At 47.8% G+C, this 19,647-nt stretch overlaps 1 long non-coding RNA gene and 1 other non-coding gene across 2 annotated transcripts in view; both read right to left on the minus strand.

Moving 5' to 3' along the window:
- The window catches only part of LOC144171421 (uncharacterized), a 293,332-nt gene that overhangs the window by 102,932 nt on the left and 170,753 nt on the right, over window positions 1-19,647 (minus strand). The gene's annotated exons all lie outside the window — the stretch shown is intronic.
- On the minus strand, window positions 17,139-17,211 carry Trnas-gcu (transfer RNA serine (anticodon GCU)). Its single transcript has one exon. It is a non-coding gene; the product is annotated as a tRNA-Ser (tRNA).

Here is a 19,647-nt window from a genome sequence, read left to right on the forward strand (position 1 = left end):
GTATCTTGTACTCAAGTGTCACTCCTACCATCCTTCGTTTCACGGCATGTTGAGCTGACTTATTTTTTTTCCCCACAAGTTCAGTAGTTTTTTCCCCACAAGTTCAGGCGATGGCACGCCAAGTTGAGTGCCATCGTCAGCAATACGCATTGGTCGTGTACCATTCTTTTTAGTGATGGAGGTATTGTTTTACTGTGCTAGCCATGTGCACCCCAATTCATGCCGCATTGCTTTCTTGTGCATGCATGGTAGGAATCAGCGCGGACAACCAGTCCAAGATAGTTATATTCGTCCCCGTCTTCAAGCATTGTGTTACCTAGGCTGAAGGGGGTACTTTCTCTCTACTTAATATTACTTTAAATTTATTTAAATTTACCTTTTCTCCTAAGCTTTCTGAGGCCAGGTCTTGAAGCATTTTTGCACTTTCTTTCCAGACTCACTGAACAAGACTATCCCCCGTATTCTGAATCCCTCCTCCACTCAAAGTGCTTCCTCCACTCCGTTGAGTGGAGGATAGGGCAACACCTCCACTCGAGGTCTCCAGGCATTTCATAAACGTGGTGACGCCGACCCTCCGAGGAAATCCTTCATTTGGAGGGATCCTCGAGATCGCAGTTTCGGAGGAGCAGCGAAAGGCATCTGGGGGCGAGGTTATGGCAATTTTTTTATTCAAGACATAAAAGTACGCCTAAGAAATATAACTTTTTAATGTTTTTATTTTCTGTTAAGTAATTATACCGGTATTTTAAAAAATAATAGTTTCTATGGTTGAAAGGAGCACGAAAATAACATGAACCAGGTGGACACAACTAGAAATAACTGTTTTCTGGTCTGGCCACACTGCACACACACTTCGGTAGCAGACGATAAATCTGTTTTGTTTTTGTGCACGCTGCTCCATGTCTTCACGTATCCCGTTGTGTCTCCTATTCTTTCTGATCCTATCGATTACTATAAGTTTCAGGGCCCCCCCTCCGGATGACAGCCAAGATAACGATATGTCAGCGGAAGGGCTGGAGGTATAGGGCGGTTTGCTTCCATGCGTGACGAGCGCATATCATAGACCGGAATTGCCGACACAGTGAGCGCCTAATTATTTGTTCTTTTCGGTTCACGACACTATCGGCAGCTCAAAGACGACATAATGTTCAAATTACAAAGTAGTGCGCGTGTAATTTTACAGGCACCACGGTGAACCCGGTAGAAATGTCCCCCTTCGACAGCACGCAAGCGCGAGGTAGCAGGCGAGCACAAAGCGACGGGCACTTGGAGAGGGGCGGAGCCTCGCAGCGCAGGCGGCTCGAAGAAAAAAATAAAAAAATAAAACTGGGCTTTGGAGCAGACGACACGCTCGCTCGCTTCCCTACGGCGATCGTCTGCTTCATACGCACTGTAAGCAGCTTACGGTAGCCGTGTCATAGGTTAGTGTGACACCTTCATTACAGAGCGATGACTTTCGGTACATGACAGCGACAACCTTGTCATTGCGAGGATAAAGACAAGTCCGCCCAGATATCTCGGAGCTCGCTCGCCGTCGCAGAAAACATCACGACGCTTCGAATTACGAGTTCCAACCAACGCCTGACGACGCGACTTGTCGGCGGCAACAACTTGAAATGTCCCGGCGCCATAACATCGCAACGTAACCAGCAGCCGGAACGCAGGGAGCAGTGGGTGGCCGCGGTTGCTGGCGTTTGGCTCGGCAGCTCGGCGTTTGGCTCGGCAGCCACCTCGGCAGCTCCAGCAGTGACCGATTTGGTAAAGAGGCGCCGCGACACGAATTCGCCCTTGCTGAAGTGCTCAAGCGTATTCAGCCAGTACCTTATGCGCTGACATGGCAAATTCACGGTGCGGAAATCCCCTGAGCCTTCTTTATATGCCTCGTCAATGCGGGATACATGCTCCGGAAAAGAGGCGAGCGAGCACAGCCGGCTCGAACCGAGAGGAGCGTAGGCGGCCATCTTGAAAATAGTACTGGAGGGCTGCTTCAAGGTAGCACAGACGACACCTTGGAGTTGCTCCTCCAAATCGTGAGCGGCTCCTCCAAATCGCCGAGCGGCTCCTCCGTTGGAGGAGACACTCGAGTGGAGGTTAGTTTATGAAACCGAAACTCGCTTTCAAGGGTCCTCTCGAGCGGAGGCTCGAGTGGAGGAGGGACTCAGAATACGGGGGTATGTCTTCCAGAAATCTCAAGTGGGTAAGATATTCTTCATTCATCATTAATCCTGCCTTCTCCAAGTCAAACTTCCTGAATACCCCTCATAGACATGCCGTGAACAATTTCGGAGAAAGGTTGTCTTCTAGTCTCATTCCTTCCATGATTGGTAACTTCTCATTCTTCTGAATGACTACCGCATCAGTTCACATCTTGTATATGTCATCCTAGAGCACTATGTAAGTCTCCTCTGTTTCCTTAGTCTTTCAATGCTTCTGGATAGTGCTCCAGCGGTGTCTACAGAATAAAACGCGTTTTCGTTGTTTATATAAGGCACGTAAAGAGGATTATTATACCGCGCGGATTTTTGTATGACCTGATTTATGGCATGTATGCGAACAATTATTGAGTAACCTTTCTAAATCTAGCCTTTTCTCTGGGATGCTGGAAATCAAGGATGTCCCTTACGCGGTTATCAAATTACATTTGTAAACAGCTTGTGGACAACTGAGAACTTGATCGCTCGCATTTTTAAGCTCTTTGACATAGCCGTTGTTGTGACAGAATTATGTTGGTATTTACTTAAGAATTCCGAAAATAATTTTGCAAGCTTTTCTAGTACAGTGACCCTTCTCAGTTTTAGGTAATATACAGTTATGCCTTCGTCTCCTGCAGCTTTTCCCCTCTTTATTTGCTTGAGCGCATTGAGGACATCTGTAGTTGTACTAACTGCTTTCATGCTGTAAGCTGTACTAACTGCTTTCATTTATCAATGAAATATGTACTAATCCCCCCCCCCCCCCCCCTGTAATGCGAAACTGGCGTGGGTACTGCGATAATTAACTAAATAAATAAATCTCAAGCCATGTTTACAGATGCAGTACTGTCCACTGACCGAACGATACAGACGTACAGATGAGTAGAGAACCGTCAAACGAAATGCGAACACTAAAATTCGAACATTGAAAAATACATCTCGTGGAGGTCCAATAGTGGTGCGCTATTGGTAAATTTGGAAAGCCAAATCTCCAAACTTTGTTACTGTAATTACGCCACGCGTCAATTTGACTTTCATAGAAACACATCGCGCTCTTTGTATGTTCTGGTTCATATTTCCGTGATCGCGTTTCATTTTTCCATGACTGTACATGCATTCTGTTCTTGAAAATAGCTAGTCTCGTTTTAACTAGTACGAAGGTTCCTCCTATTTTTAGCGTTTCTTTAATCTCGGCAATGTTGTAGGTACGGATGCCACGGGATTCGCTTCTGTTAATCAATTACGACAGCTCCGCCAATTCATTTGGATTTACCGTTCTCCAGACTTGGATATTCCACATTTCGCAATCAGTTCTTTCATTTTATGAGGTATTTTACCATTTTCTATCTTATATTCTCCCCCTGCTACAACTACCGCCGACTCTGTGATTATGCGTAGTTTTCTCCGGATAAAACCGCGAATTCACTTTGACAGGGTTATTTTAAACTCATCTACATAATTTATTGGGCAGCATCACATGCCTCATAACGCAACAATCATACTCTGCCTCGTTGCGAGCGAGCACTATTGGCAGCGATGCAACCCCGAAGGGCCTAGCAGGCCAATTTCCTCCCTTCATGAGCCTAGAGAACGGCCGCCACTGCCTTCCCGTGGACTTTCCGTCTTGTCCAGACTCGGGACTGGCGCGGTGAGCGACGCTGTTTATGGGGTGTATTTATTGACACGGTACACGACTGCAGCATCCAAACAAATTCGTGCGATCGCGCTTTTCGCACAAGGGCGAGAATGGAAGACGGCCAAGCGCAAGGTATGCCACTAGGTGCGTCGACAAAGCAGGCCGTCTGAATGTCCAGCGCCGTGACGCCGGAGAGCGCCCCCTGATCGCTGCTGGCAGGGAAAGTGACAACCGGCAAAAAAGAAGCGCCACATGTCTTGACATGTCTGCCGAGATGTCACCGCGACGCAAAGAGCGTGCGCGACTGAAAAACGGGACGCCCTCGCTCGCCGCTCGCGCAAAACCAAGCGACCTTCGATTTGGCTCTGACTACTTTCTTCGGTTCCTGGGGCCTCATGCCGCGCAGTGCGCCGGAGACTCTTAGGGCGAAGAAAAAGAAGGCGGCAAGAAAACAGGCCATCTGATGTCGAAGAGGGACGCGGGACACAAGGGTCTCCGTAATTGCCTGAGACGAAAGAAAGCCTCGTGACAGCGGGCTTACGCCCCGCGCGACTGGTCGCTCAAAGCCCGCCCGGCTGATGCGCCTGCGATGATTTGAAGAAAGCGAGAGGCCGCAGCCACACGCGCACAGATACAAGAAAGAACATAACGTCGAAGCAGTGACAACGCGCGTTTCTTAGAAGAGAGAGTCCTTCTCCGATAAAAAAGCGAGAAGTTCGTTCCTGTAGCGAGAAGTCTGGTTTCACACCCTGCATAGCATGGCACATCCTGCGGCAATGAAAAGCTGCCTGCGCACCGGGGCGCGCTGTGTGACAAGGGTGGCTTTGGAAGTACGTGTGTGCCGAGCAGCTAACAAGCCATCATTCTTGCCGGGCCATCACTCGCGCACGGGGATTCCGTATATACTTCGTGACTGCCATCGGCAATTGGGCCGCGATCCGGACAGGCCTGGCGATGACACCCCGCCATTCCGCAGTTGGGGGCGATAAAGAGCGCGTCTGCATTTACGGCCCCTGTCGCCAGCAAAGCCTTCTTTATTCGCGTCCCGTGCGTAGGGGTGATTCATTAAACGGATCGGCCTGGGTGCGCGCCCACTCGCCGTGGGTCGCCCCAGTAACAAACGGCAGCGACGTTTCGGCGCAGGCCCAGGTGGCTGCTTAGCCGGACGCTCGGTGTCCCTCGGCCGCTTCGCGGCCTCCCGCCGCGACCCGAAGGCCCGGCGGGGACTTCTTGTGAGGGCGGTCAATCCCCGGCCTTCGAAGATCGGCTGGGCGGAAAATACAGCTGCCATCGCGACATCACGGCAAGTGTATGACACGCGCACTTTGGTCATTGCCTCTGACACTTTCTGCGCGCGCGTCGCTCGACGGCCCTTGGCGGCCTCCTCCGGCTTTTCGGCCCGTCCGTCAGAAAACGCTCTGTCGTCGTCCGGCGACTTTTCCTTTTTTGCCGCTCACGCGCGGAATGCTCGCCCCGTGAGTGATGCGGCAGTTATGTTTTATTCATTCCGCTCTCGTCGGGCGGAGATTTTCCAACTTAGCCGCTGCAGCTGGATACATATGTGGGCTACTGACAGCTCGACGCGAAATTCCTTCTTGCAGCAGCACCATAAAACCACTATTGGCGCGCACCTATCGGACAATCGAAACACCCCTAAAAACTGGAAATTATGTTCTAAGCAAATAGCGAGCCAAGATCTGGCGACATAAATCTATTGCTGCTGCTGTTTATATTGCTCATTTTGCTATTGCTACTGTTGTCATTGTTGTGATAGCTGTTGCCGTTGTCGCCGCCGTCGTTTGTCACATAGATACAATAAATTAAACTTCTTTTATACAAAGAGAGCGGCGATTAGAACTGAACCCGTGATTAAAGCCGTATATACATAGTCATCTTCATTCAGTACAGTAATTGAATTAGGAAACGGCAAAGCATGACAGTCACCACCCCTGCTGACAGAATAGAACTAGCGGAGCTTTCGTTGTTAATCAATAAGCGTAAGACAGCTGACATACGGAAGTGTATAATATGGAGAGGATTGAGCATGCTGTAAAGGCAGCTTGAAAGCGGTTCAGAGGAGTCTTGGCGTGGGGAAAAATCAGATGTATGCACTTAAAGACAAGCAAGGCAATTTCATCACAAATAGGGATAAAATAGTTACAGTAGCCGAGGACTTCTATAGAGGTTTGTACAGTAGCCGCGACATCCAAGATAATACCGAACGAGGAAGTAGCTCAGAGGAGGTAGACATCCCACCAGTAACGACAGAAGAAGTAAAGATGGCTTTGGAAGAAATGAAAGGCGGCAAAGCACCTGGTGAGGATCAGAAAACAGCAGACCTTTTGAAGGATGGCGGGCAAATCGTACTGAAAAACTGGCAAACCTGTATACGCAATGCCTAATGACCGCGAGTGTACCGGAATCTTCGACTAACGCGAACATCACCCTAATCCATAAGAAAGGTGACATGAAGGACTATAAAAATTACAGGCCGATCAGCTTACTGTCAGTCGTCTACAAGGTACTTACCAAGGTAATCGCTAACAGAATTTCTGCCACCTTAGATTTCAGTCAACCTAATGAGCAAGCAGGTTTTCGTAAAAACTATTCAACAATAGACCATATTCACACGATCACTCAGGTGATAGAGAAATGCGTGGAGTATACTCAACCCCCATTATTTTTTTTTCGTATGAACTATGACATCATCTACTCGAGTTTGTTCCCTCATCCAGGAAGCTCGTTTCCTCTCCCTAAGTGTTACTCCTATAGTTATTCGTTCCCTTGCGCGTTGAGCAGACCTTAGTTTGTTTTCCAGTTGTTTAGAGGCGCTAACTGCATTTTTGGACGAGCTGTATCGATCTTGAGCTCAGAATACGCAACTGCAGTGCTAGCCATGAGGCTTTTGAAACAACCCGACTGCCACCAAAGCGACGGATCCCTACCTTTGGTGTAGTGCTGTCCATGCGCCAGCGCACCTGGATAAAACTGGTGATTGACCAACTGCGAAGCAACTAAAGCGGATAAGTTGTAGGTCGGTTAGACGCTTTTGGCGCCCCAAGACACGCTGACCGCCAGAGATGATTGCCCCCGAACTCCGCGTGCGCACCAGCTCGCAGCAGCAGAAGTGAACCCCCACTTTCCCCAGACGTGGAGGTTCCCAGACACCAAATTTTTTATGCCCTTTTCGGCCTAAAAGGCTGTAAAAATCTTGTTCCACTGCGCACACCTTTAAAAGGTGTTTTGGTTAAAAAAGGGTGTAAGGTTGCTTAACACCACAAAAAAGGATGTGCGAAGCGCAGCTACGCATGACAATGTGGATCGGCTGAACGCGCAACATGACAGGCAGGCACAAGTCACAGTTGGAACACAAATGAATTGAGAAAGAAAACAAACGGGATACATGGGGAGAGGGAGTACTTACATACTTAGGAATACAACTGCTCTTGCCTTTTTAGCCAGCAGAGGGAAGTTGTCTAGTGGAGTCGGTGGGTTCGCCGCAAAAATCAGATATTGTAGCGGGTATTTTGGAATTATGCATTTTAATGTGAGCATATACAAGTCGGCATTCGTATTTGCGAAACATTTTAATTGTGAGGTGGTTATTGTGTTCTAAAATCATGGAATTTTATTGAACATCAAACAAATATTCCACACCGTTTCAACACCCACCAAAAAGGGTGTTCATTATTTCAACACCCCTTTTCCCACAAGAATGTAAAGCTACATATTAGGGTGTTGAAAACTAAGAAAAAGGGTGTAAAAGACCGCCAACATTGGAGGTATTTTATATCCGTTTACACTGTTGCACTGAACATTTGATGCAAGCGGAGGGATATTTTGTACCTCACGTTATTTAAAACAATATGAATTGGCATAATTTATTACAAGCGGAGCTGTTTAGGTTGGAGCTAGGTTCGGTGGCGTTAGCAAAAAAAATGTCAAGAAAAAGAACTGCGCCGCCAGTAAAGGGTGCACCACCGAAGATAGGATATTATAACACTGAAGCCGGCTTTCGAGCCTGTTCGAGTGTGAGCACAGGGGGCGTATGCGTATGTGCATGTTTTGCTATACCATTTTCAAATGTGTTTTCGTAAAAAAGGGCGTAAGGTTGCTTAACGCCACAAAAAATGGTGTGGGAAGCGCAGCTACGCATACTAAAACGCGAAAAATTGGTGCAGCTTGCACTAGTGGTGCAAGGCTGAGCTGGGGGTCGACCTAGCTTGTTTCTCCCTTGGATCCGCTGTCAGTGTGGGGGGGCACATTTGAAGAGCCTCGTAAAATCCGGCTAAACTTGGCCTCCCCCCTCAGCACTTAGCCTAGCCTAGCAAGAACATCACAAAACCTAACAATACCTAGCAAAGCCTCGCAAAACCTAGCAAAACTTAGCAACACCCGAAGAAGCTAGGTCGGCCGATCCGCTGTTTTTTTTTTTAAACTGTATAACGATTTTACACCCTTTCAACACTCCACAGAAATCCAAGTGTGTTACAGCTGGTCGACACCCTTTTCGCCACACAAATAGAGAGTAAAGCTACAAATTAGGGCGTTGGGACCTTAGAAAAAGGGAGTAATGACTTCCCAACACCCTTATTCGACTTATACTACACCTTTGTTAGGTAATAAATGTGTATAACAGTTTAGTGTGATAGCCTTTTTAATTTGAAAAGTTCAAGTTGACGTTTCCCGTGCCAAAGCTAAACTTGGGCCATGAGGCTTGGAAACGAGCGATCATTGCAGACGAGCATTTCTTTTCTTTTTTTTTTGTGCTTTTGAACATTTCTCACGAAGTGGGGAGAAGGGTATGAGGGGATGTCGTATACTTCGCAGTGCAATTATACATGCATGCATAGCCTTAATCAATCAACAGCCGAACACTTTTCCCACACCCTTTCAACACCATAGCAAAAACCAAGGGTGTTGAAGTTGGTCAACACCCGTTTTTCCCCACAAAAAGGGTGTAGAGCTACGAATGAGGGTGTTGAGATTCGAGAAAAAGGCTGTAATCGCCTCCCAACACCAGCCTTCCGCTTATACTACCACCTTTCCTGCCAAAAAAGGGTGTAAAAGAGTCAAGTCTCCACCTCTGCTTCTACGATTTCAATCATACGCGACAGTGTAAGTGAACGAATAATTTATACCTGCTGCGAGTTTTGGACTAAATGAAATTTCGTGCATCCGCACAAAGGCGTTTACAGGTGGTTGTGAGTAGTCAGGACACCGTTAAACTGGTAAATCCCAGCGTCACCCCGTTACTTCGCACCATTAACATAACGGTGCAATGATTGTATTTCGGTCGCCTTTCCCCCAAAATATCGCAGTTATGTTTTCGCGTTTAATTTAAAGCATTAGCCTCTAACGTGACGCGTGGAGCACGCGCTATCGGGAGTGTGACGCGGACATAGCACGCCTGGACGCACGGTGAACTGGTGTACACAAAGGGTAGGAGGAGGGGGGGGGGTAATTTTTACAGATGATTTAAATGCGTACGTATATGTGTGCGGACTGAACGAGGAAATCTGTCCCTCTGCAATGCTTGGTGTGCCTCACTTTCGTTCGCTATATACGCGAGGATGCTGTTGTGGGAAACCAGGAGACAAAGGGCCGGGACGTGCAGAGGGTATACCATGAATTCTATTTACATAATGATGATGATAATGTCAGCACACACGGGAAATGGGGAACTTCTTTCAAAACATCCTCTCCGCCCCTACAGAGTGAGTAAATGAATAAAAAGCGATAGTCTCTCCCGACGTTGATATCACACTGCTCATATTTCCCCTAAATAAATGTGTTCCTCGCAGTGCATTCTTGTATAGCAGTAAGCCCGACTTTAAAGGGGCTCGGTGTATATAGCACTTCATAGGGATTCATATTAACTTATGGGGGTATTTAATTGAATGTCTTTGTGCTATCATACTTCGATATTGCAATCATTATATTGCGCCCGAAAAAAAATGTCTCCCAGGCAGTACAATTACGCATAGCAGTAAAGCCGACCCTACAAAGGTTCGTATCTAGAGCACTTTTTGGCGTTGGATGGCGTTTTATGGAGGCCTGTAATATAATGCACTAGTACCTCCATATTATCATATAAGACCACGAATATTGACCATAAAAATGTCTTCTCCTTGAAGTATTTGTGCTTATTAGTGAAGGTGACCCTAAAGGGGCTTGGTGAATAGCCCTTTGGAATAATACAGGGGAGGGGGAGGGGGGGGGGGGGTCTTACAGAGGTATTTATAAATGTCCCTACGGCCTTCCTACTTGTACCTACTGGTACCTGCTTTCTGGGTATCAGACTGCTTATATGGCACGTGGAATAACGTCTTCTTAGCAATTAATGCGAGTGCAGCAGCAAGCCGGCTTCAAACGGGCTCGGTGTGTAGCAGAGGGGCTTAAAGGGACACTGAAGACAATACCGAAGCTGGTTTAAATAGATAGATTGGCATCCGCAGAAAACGAATATACCAGTCTCTGGGACAGTCCCTTGAAAATAATCGCGTAAATAATAAAAAAACGAAGCTATCAGTCGCCCAGCAGAGATGACGTAAACGGCGACTGCGCGCATGTGCCAAGGCTCACGTGACGAACGACAGAACGAGAAACGCGCACACAAGCTCTCAAAGAAACACGTAAAATCTTCTTTTGCACGTTAACTTTCACAAGTCATAAAAAATTATAATTGTACAGGTATAATTCAAGCCGTGCCGACATTCGCAAGCTGCCAAGCCGCGGCGCCGGTGGCGGTTGCTATGGCTGTTGCAAGTTCCGCCTAGTCACATGTCTGTTATCTCCTTGTTTACACCAAGGAGTCAAGTAGCGCGTCGGCCTTCCACAGTTACGCCCTTCTGTGGACAGTATTTGAGCATGATATAACCAGGTTTTTCCTCCCTCACGCAGCGCTGTCTGCCGGAACGAAGTTTTGCACCCAGGCCGGCGGCGGAAGCTGTGTGTGTATTGTGGTCGCGTTCGATTCGAGACGAAATTCGACGGCGTGCTCCTGCTGGTGGGCCAGTAGCGGTCCCAGAGATCGGTTTTTTGTTTTGTGGGTGGCGCATTTCTATACCGATAAAAACAGTATTGTACACAAACGAATATCATTTTATTTCAACAATATTTATATATACTGTTTACAGATGAATTATGTACCCTTCAATGACTCATATATACTCCAACATAAACAACTGTACAAAGGCCTAAATTTTATATGAACATATAAAAATTTATTGCTTCTATTTATCAACCATTGTTTATACATGCGGAGAGAAAATTAAACCCTTTGACATAAATGATTGCAGATTACTGGAACAGCTTATATGAGCAATAATTATTTATACACGTTAGAGAACGGTATCGAGCGCTTGCGATTAGAGCTATACAGGGTGTCCCAGCTATCATGCACCAAGATTTAAAAAAGGAGCAATGGCGTAACTCGAAGAAAACCTAGTGCATAATGTTTGCAGTACTGTGAAGAAGCGGAAAGTAATTTTTTCGTTAATGAGACTTACCTAATTAATTGTAATTGATTATCTAACTCGAGAATTACTGTCCTAATCACTGAAGTGTCAATGAGGCATTTGTAGGTACCCACGAGGGGCATCTAACTGCGGTATTTTCAGCGACTAACTAATCGCGTACTCATTTATTCTGACTGATAAAGAAAACCCGCGAAATATGAGAAATACCACGTGATGGCGCTTCCGCGCGCATTGTAAAGCAGCGCCCCCAAATAAACTGATTGAAAGCAACTGCTTCGCGTGTTACCCGCCCGAAGAGACCGCGCATCACCTTCATAATGGCATGCATGGAAGGAGCAGCAACAGCAAGATTCGCGGGGCGCGTTTGCAGATAAGGCACAAACTCGGTCGGATTTATTCTTTCTTTCTTTTGTTTATTTCATTCTGGCTAACTTAGAGGCAGCCTGTTGAGGGCGTTGCTTTACGATGAGCGCGGAGGCACCGTCACGTGGTATTTTTCATATTTCGCGGGTTTTCTTTATCAGTCAGAATAAATGTGTCCGCAATTAATTCGTCGCTGAAAATACCGCAGTTAGATGCCCCTCTTGTGTACCTAGTGCCTCATTGACACTTTAGTGATTAGGACAGTACTTCACGAGGTAGATAATTATTTACAATTATTTCATTAAGTCTCATTAACGAAAAAAATACTGTCCGCTTCTCCACAGTACTGCAAACATTATGCCCTAGGTTTTCTTCGAGTTACGCCTTTACTCTTTTTTAAACTCTTGGTGCATGATAGCTGGGACTCCCTGTATAAGAGTTGCATTTCTGACGGCCGCAACACGTTTGCGACCTCGCAGAAGTGAGATGCTTAAAAAAAACAAAAAAAAAATAAGAACCTGAGGACCTCTTTGGGGGGAGGGAGTTTGGGAGGAGGGAGTTCAAGCCATGCCAGGCTGCTCGAGCTCACGACGCAGAGCTGTACTTCTTTCCATCGTTCCACGTACTCCGCGTAGATATATCAATGGGAATGACGTTTGCCAGTGACTGCAGAAGCCTGCGGTTGGTCTTTAGAAGTTCGCTCAAAGTTTGAATACTAGACAGTGCTTCTGGCTTATTCCCATAAGATTCACCCACCCCCAACTCCTGATTTTAATCTATGCGCGCAACTTTTAAGCAGAAGAATATCGGTTTTATAGTCCACCGTGCTCACAATCGGAGTAGAGTGGACCCGAAGAAGAACATGATTTCGGACGATATTTGTCGAAGGTAGCCGCGAAATATTTTTTCTAAGTTAGTACTTCTTGGAACACGAATTCTGCCCGCTCTGGTAATTACCGCCCGCTCTGGTAATTGTCAGTTTGGGTACGGTTTTATTAAGTACCAAGGGGTGACAATGATGAAGAAACAGCTGCAAAAGCGCATTACAACACGCTTATTTGCAGCAATTTCCTGCAAGCGCAATTGAACGCAAGTGTAGCAGTGAAAAGGCTTCTACTTTGGCAGCTCTCGGCATTGCATACAATGCCGGGCTTCGCTTCGCTCCAAGTGTGCACTCTTTCCTCTATTTGCACAAACCTGTTTGGTACTTCGGTTGCTGTGTTTATGAGCGCGCGGTGTTTGCATATACAGATGTACAAGACACTGCTATCTACCGCATTCATCGGCTTGAAAAAGTGAGAACACGCTTATTTAGGTTGTAAGATCTGGTTCCTGTAAATTTTCGATTGAATGCATGCGCATAGTTTGTATTATCATGGGCAGGAAGTGCCTGACCATGTTTATTTTTTACAGGGCTCTCACGAATACGTTTCGACTACTTTGTGTGCTACAACGCACGCGCGAGTTTTAGAACAGCTGACTCAACCGCTTTGAAGTCTAGCAAGAATGGTAGCGCCGCACTTCCTATATCCGCAAATACCGAAAGTCCGGTGTAATTCCGTTTGTTTCTATGTTGGGTCTCTTTGCCAACATTCTTTGGTCCCTCCATGTACTGATAAGAGACCTCCAGGCAGGTGGTATTTTCCTGTGTGCATCACCAACGTGGATGACGTTGAGGTTGAGTTGAGTAAGGATGGGCTTTCCTGCAGGTGTTCTACCAAGTCTAACCAGCTAGTTGACGTGGTGAACCTCAACCAATTCTGCAACGGTGTTGTGAGCGCCCATCCCCATAAGTATCTGCGTGGATGACGAGGCTGGAAGATGCAGGGTCATTTTTGTAACTTTCCGGAGTATAATTTCCAGTCGGGCTTGCCCAGCTTTTAAGAGATTCATGTAAGGAGTCACGCAGACTACGCGGGAAATGGCGAAGGCTTGTACCAGGTGGAGGGTACAAGCTTCCCTCGTCCCGCGATGTCTAGTGGTAACTCTCAGGATCATGTGGCCTAGTCGGTCCAATTGTTGCTTGAGGAGGTTTATCTGATGTGTCCATCTGTTGTTGGCTTGAATGTGGAGGCCCAGAATCCGGACTGGCTTGCATGTAGGTTATACCTTTTGGTCTTCGATGCTGAGGTAGACTTGTTCGATTGCAGGTTCTTGAGAATTGCCTCTCTTCATAAACAGTAGTTCTGTCTTCTGAGGTGCACATTTGAGGCCCATGACATGCACGTGTTCAGTAATTATGTCTTCGGCTGCCCAATACCGAGAAACATGCACCCAACGCAGCACAAGGGCAGGCGAGGAGCCCATGCCACAGCACTCTGCAAGATGCTTCAGTACATAGCCCCTCGCAGAGTATCCTACACAGACGCAGCCCTGGTCTGTGCAGGTGAAGTGGTGGCCGTGGCATGTATTAGGGACGTCAACTCGAAAGTCGCTTCTCTTCACACCATATAGGAGAAGAAATTCCGATTGGTGAGGAGCAGGTGTTCATGGCTCTCGCCATCATCCAGCACACCAGTTACATCTTTACCGACTCCCAAGACTCCTGCCGTGCTTACCCACGTGCCATGATCGTATTTGCCCTGATGCTCATCACATCCTCGACACCCACCAACCACATGAAGGGAAGCGGACCATCAGCATCATCTGGACTCCGTCCCATACGGAGACCGAAGTGAGGGGTAATGCCCGAGACCATCACTTGGCACGGGAAGAAGCTAGCGCCCATGTCATGGTTTCAGGGGCGAAGATCCGGAAGAGCGATTGGACCCACACACACCCCTCACCCCCTTTAGGAGAATACCACAACAATATAGGGAGCAACGGCGCACTTTACCACCACCTCATCATTTGCTTCACAAGAGGGAGCAAGTCAAGTGGCGTCTGCTCCAGAGCAACACCTACCCAATACCATCCGGAATGAACCTGCTGTATCCCCAGCCCTACCCCTCACCCGCATGTCCGAACTGCCAACGGGCCCGCGGAATCATCTACCACATGGTCTTAGCCTGTCCCAACCATGCGACACCTCAGACGCCGCACGACTCGAGACCACCCAAACCCCTGGGAGACGCCATCAGCCATGTGCCATTAACATTCAAACATCATCATCGAGACGGCCATCAGGGCCTCGGACGTGGAGGGCCAGCGCCAGCTGATATCCTTAGCGGATGAGGCCTGCAGGACCAATGGGAACCCGGACGTAGCGACCAGCCCAGGTTGATCACCTGAAGTCCCTAAATGGCTTCAATAAAGTATTTTCCTCCTTTTTTGGTCAAATTGAAAATACGCTATCAAATTGAAAAAAAATGATAGCGTATGTCAGGATAACGAGCATGGATAATAAACACTGTCCTGTATTGAACGGGCAATGTTCAGGCAATGTTGATACCATCAACAAAAACAAAAAAAAAAGAACAGTATGAGTGAGATTGAGATTTTCGTACGGTTAAGACTGAGCTACTTGTTAACGCTGTTTCGTGACGCTGCCCTATGGAGCCCCACTTGTTGGTTTGATAGCATCTGCACTCAATGTTCACAATTTAGTGTTCGGCCAGCAGTGCGTGGGGACGTGAGGAAGGCACGCGCGGCATGCCTGCGAGTTAGCAGCAGCCGACTAATGGCGCTCGTGTGGAGATATGCGAAGCAGATAGTACGACAGCACGCGGCGAGACATCCCCTCATACCCTCCTCACCACATCGTAAGAAATGTTCAAAAGCAAAAAAAAATGTTAGCCTGCAGTGATCGCCCGTTTCCATATACGGTGCGCCTCACGGCCCAAGTTTCGCTGTGGCACGTGAAACGTCAACTTAAACTTATAAAATTAAAAAGGCGATCACACTGAACTGTTTTTACACCTTTATTGCTTAAAAAAGGTGCAGTATAAGTGGAATAAACGTGTTGGGAAGCCATTACGCCCCTTTTCTAAGGTCCCAACAGCCTACTTTGCAGCTTAACACTGTATTTGTGTGGTGAAAATGGTGTCGACCGACTATAACACACTTGATATACTGTGGGGTGCTGAAAGGGCGTGAAATCGTTAGATTAAAAAAACAGCGGAGGTGGGGGTCGACCTAGCTTCTTCCGGTGTTGCTAAGTTATGCTAGGCTTCGCTAAGTGTTGTTAGATTTTTCAATGTTCTAGCTAGACTAGGCTAAGTGCTGAGGGGTGAAGCCAAGTTTGGCCGGATTTTACGAGGCTGTTCCAGTGTGCCCCCCACACTGACAGCGGATTCAAGGGAGAAACAAGCTAGGTCGATCCCCAGATCCGCTATTTTTCCAGCCATGATTGATTATGAAGTTTAACGCGCCGACGCTACATAGGCGATGAGGCGCGCCCTAGCGGAGGGCTCCTGATTAATTTTGAACACCTGGGGATCGTTAACGTACGCCGAAATCTCGAACATACGGGCGTTTTCGCTTTTCTGCAGCCTTGCACGACTGGTGCCAGCTGCGCCAATTTTTTCGTGTTTTATAATCCAAAAAGGCCTTACCTTTAGAATTTTAAGAGGTGCTCATACGCATGCGCCCCTTGTGCTCACATTCGAACGTTCGCGAAAGCCGGCTTCACTGTTATAATACACTATCTGCGGTGGTGCACCATCTACAGGCGGCGCAGTTTTCTGGGTATTTTTTTGCTCACGCCACCGAAACTAGCTCAAGCTTAAAGAGCTCCGCTGGTAATAAATTATGCCAATTCAAATTGTTTTAAACATCGTGAGGTACAAAACATCTCCCCGCTTGTAGAAAACTTTCAAGTCCGCCCGTCTAAGCGGGTATAAAATACCACCAAAGTTGGAGGTGTTTACACAATTTTTATTAGTTCGAGGCCTTTCACACCTGTTTTCTTAGTTGCGAACACACTAATTTGCAGGTTTACACCCATGTGAAAAAAAAAAACGGTGTTGAACTAATAAACACCCTTCTGGGTGGGTGTTGAAGTGGTGTGAAATCGGTGTTCGGTATTTAATAAAATTCTGTGACTTATTGCAAATTCGCATGCTGACTTGTACATGCTCCCAATAAAATGCATAATTCCTAAATTAGCGTTAAAATATCTAATTATTGCGACAAGCCCACCGACTCTATCAGAGACTTTCCTCTCCTTCCTATAAAAGTAAGAAGAGCAGATCTGCTTTTAAATAACTATGTACTGGCTCTCCCCGTGCATCCCGCTGGTTTTCTTGCTCAATTCATTTGTGGTCGAAGTGTTACTTGTGTGTGTTGAATGCGTCTGCATGTCATGCTGAGCGCTCAGCCGATCCACATTGTCACGTGTAGCTGCGCCCCCCACACCCTTTTTATTTAGATTGACTGCAGCGTTTAATGCGCCGACGCAACGCAGGCGATGAGGCGCGCCGTGGCGGAGGGCTCCGGATTAATTTGGACCACCTGGGGATCCTTTACGTGCGCCGAAATCTTGTACACACGGGTGTTGTTGCTTTTCGCCTCCATTAGAAAAGCGGCCGCCGCGGCCGGGAATCGAACCCGCGTCCTCGTGCTCAGCAGCAAAACGCCTTAACCACTCAGCCACCGCGGCCCGTATCCTTTATAGGGTGTTCCCAAGAAAACCTTTTTCTTATTCTCACAGCCTTTTTGAGCCAAAACACCTTTTAACGGTGTGCGCCATGGGACAAAATTTTTGCACCCTTTTCGGCCTAAAAGGGCGTAAAAAAAATTAGTGTGAGGGACGCAAAAAGGAAATTCGGAGGCAAAGAATGGCGACTGGACGACGACGACGACGAAGACGACGACGATGATGATGATGATGTATTTTTGCGTTTGTTACGAGCATTTTAAGCTGGATCGCATGAAATATCTCTGCGAGATATATACTTCTCAAACTCTTTTTGCTGCCATTTCTGGACTTTGGTGACGTGTTTGGCATAATTTTTCAATTCTCAGTGCGTGTGATAACGTCAGCTCCTGGTTCCGTTGTCGTTAACTCAATGGATAACCGTCAGAGCCAGCTCTTTACGCTGAGGAATGTAATTTCCCTTTTCGGCCATACTCGGAGAGATAATGAGCTAATTTTCTGCAGTTCGAGAGTAATTGAAAGAAATGGATTTGTGGCAGATCCCACCATCCTGAACTGGAATTATAATGAAAGGGCGGTTCCCGCTCCGCAATACGGGTCAGATGCTTGACAGATGCGCGGATAGAACCAGATGGAATTAAGAAGGGGACACCGGTGGGACATCTAAGCGAGCGAGGGAACACTGTTACTCCGGCTTCGACTAACGCGTTCAATAGTAGCTACAATGAGAACCAAATGATTATGATTGGATAATTCAAGTTAACTGTTCCTCCAGAAACAGTTTTCTACCAACAATAATGTTTATCTGAGGCACTAAAGGCAGTTATCAGGTTTTCTGAAGCACGCAAAGCGCAGTCCAAAAACCAACGTATTATACATCGGCTAATTAGAAACTTCAAAATGACACTTATATTGGTCCAGGAATAATTCTTGGTGAAACTGGCACAATTGTCGATGCTAAAAATTTCGAATGTGTTCGCATGTAATTCTTCCCTGCGCAGATGTTATGCGCGTGGGACGCCGTTCGCTGCATAAATCTACCGGTGTTCTGCCGGGTGACAGAGCGGCTGAAACGACGGATACAGAGCTCGCGAAGAAGCCTGTCGGCATTCTCCACTCTTCCAAGGGGAGCCAGCCGCACAAAAACCAAGTCCAGATGTCAATCCATGCAGGCTCATTTGGTGCAGCCAGCTCCGAGTCACCATCGATAGCTCCGCGCAAATTATTGGTTCTGCAAGAGGAACAGCTGCCCGCTGCGACTAAGTTGATTACAAGCCTCTGTAATCAACGTGAAAGACAAAACCTCTGCAGCGCCCTTCAGGTTGGTGGACGAACGTGCATGCATCGAAGCGCTGGCCAAAGAACGAACCTGCGGGCCTCTCAGCAGGTATTAAAAGCCATCCTAGATCAATACGCGAGGCTCGAGAGAACGAAAGGAAAACAGCACGGTGAGGAGGCGTACACGCGTAGCGGGGGCAACGGGGCAGCAGTCAGGCCCGGATGATGAAACGCCAAGCACACAGCACGAGTGCCGCCGATACGGCCGCAGAAGCAACAGGGCCAGAAAGGCCGAGCCGGCGCTGTTCGATCCCTGGGATCGTAATACGTAATTATTAATCGCACCCAAGGTTCCTCCTCGTCGACCACGAAGAATTCCCAGCCGTGTCAGACCTCCGGGTCTCGACGAAGCCCCCGGATGGAATTTCAGCTTGTCGTAAATTTGGGCCCTTCCGGGGAAGCCGCCGCCCCCCCACCGGCGGCACCACCGGCGCACAATGCCGGCATAAATCACGCCCGCCCGGCACGAGCTCCGGCTGTAACCCTCGCGTATCCGGATTCCGCTCGCCGAGATTTATACGCGCCCCTATTAATCGGCGAAAAATACTCGACCAGCGGTGATTTCTACGCGCGTTGGAAAACTTTTTTCGCCATCACGCCATTAGCGCAGGTGAAGTCCTGCCTCCGACGGACGAGGGAGGAGGACTGCTCTTGCGGCCAGTCTGCCCGTGACGCCTCGCTGATCTAATCATTCAGCGCTTAATTTAGTTACGCGCGGCAACCTAGCCGGTTGCCACCTTGGCCGGCTGGCATTCTTCGCCGCCGCCGCGTTTCTGCCGGGACCGGGAGGAGGAGTGGTGCGTAAATAAAAGTGACAGAACGCGGAGCTCGCTCGCAGTTGATTCGCGGATCACGCGGCACCACGCGCCAACACCGCCGACGGGGGCGCCACCGGCCGCATGGCCTTCGTCGGCGCGAAGCGCCTATATTTAAACGGTCCCCCCCCCCCCCCCCCCCCCCCCCTTCGCTGTTTGCGTTTACCGAGGATTTTTATTGCGTTTAGTAAGAGATGAAAGCAGGAACGAGAACGTGCATGCCTCAGTGACAACTTGCATCAGCGCAGATCACTGTTCTCTGAATTGCTTGAGGATGGTTTAAAGC

The sequence above is a fragment of the Haemaphysalis longicornis genome, unplaced genomic scaffold (genome assembly GCF_048455015.1).
Source record: "Haemaphysalis longicornis isolate Haplotype H1 unplaced genomic scaffold, Haemaphysalis longicornis Haplotype H1 scaffold_1, whole genome shotgun sequence".
Taxonomy (NCBI): domain Eukaryota; kingdom Metazoa; phylum Arthropoda; class Arachnida; order Ixodida; family Ixodidae; genus Haemaphysalis; species Haemaphysalis longicornis.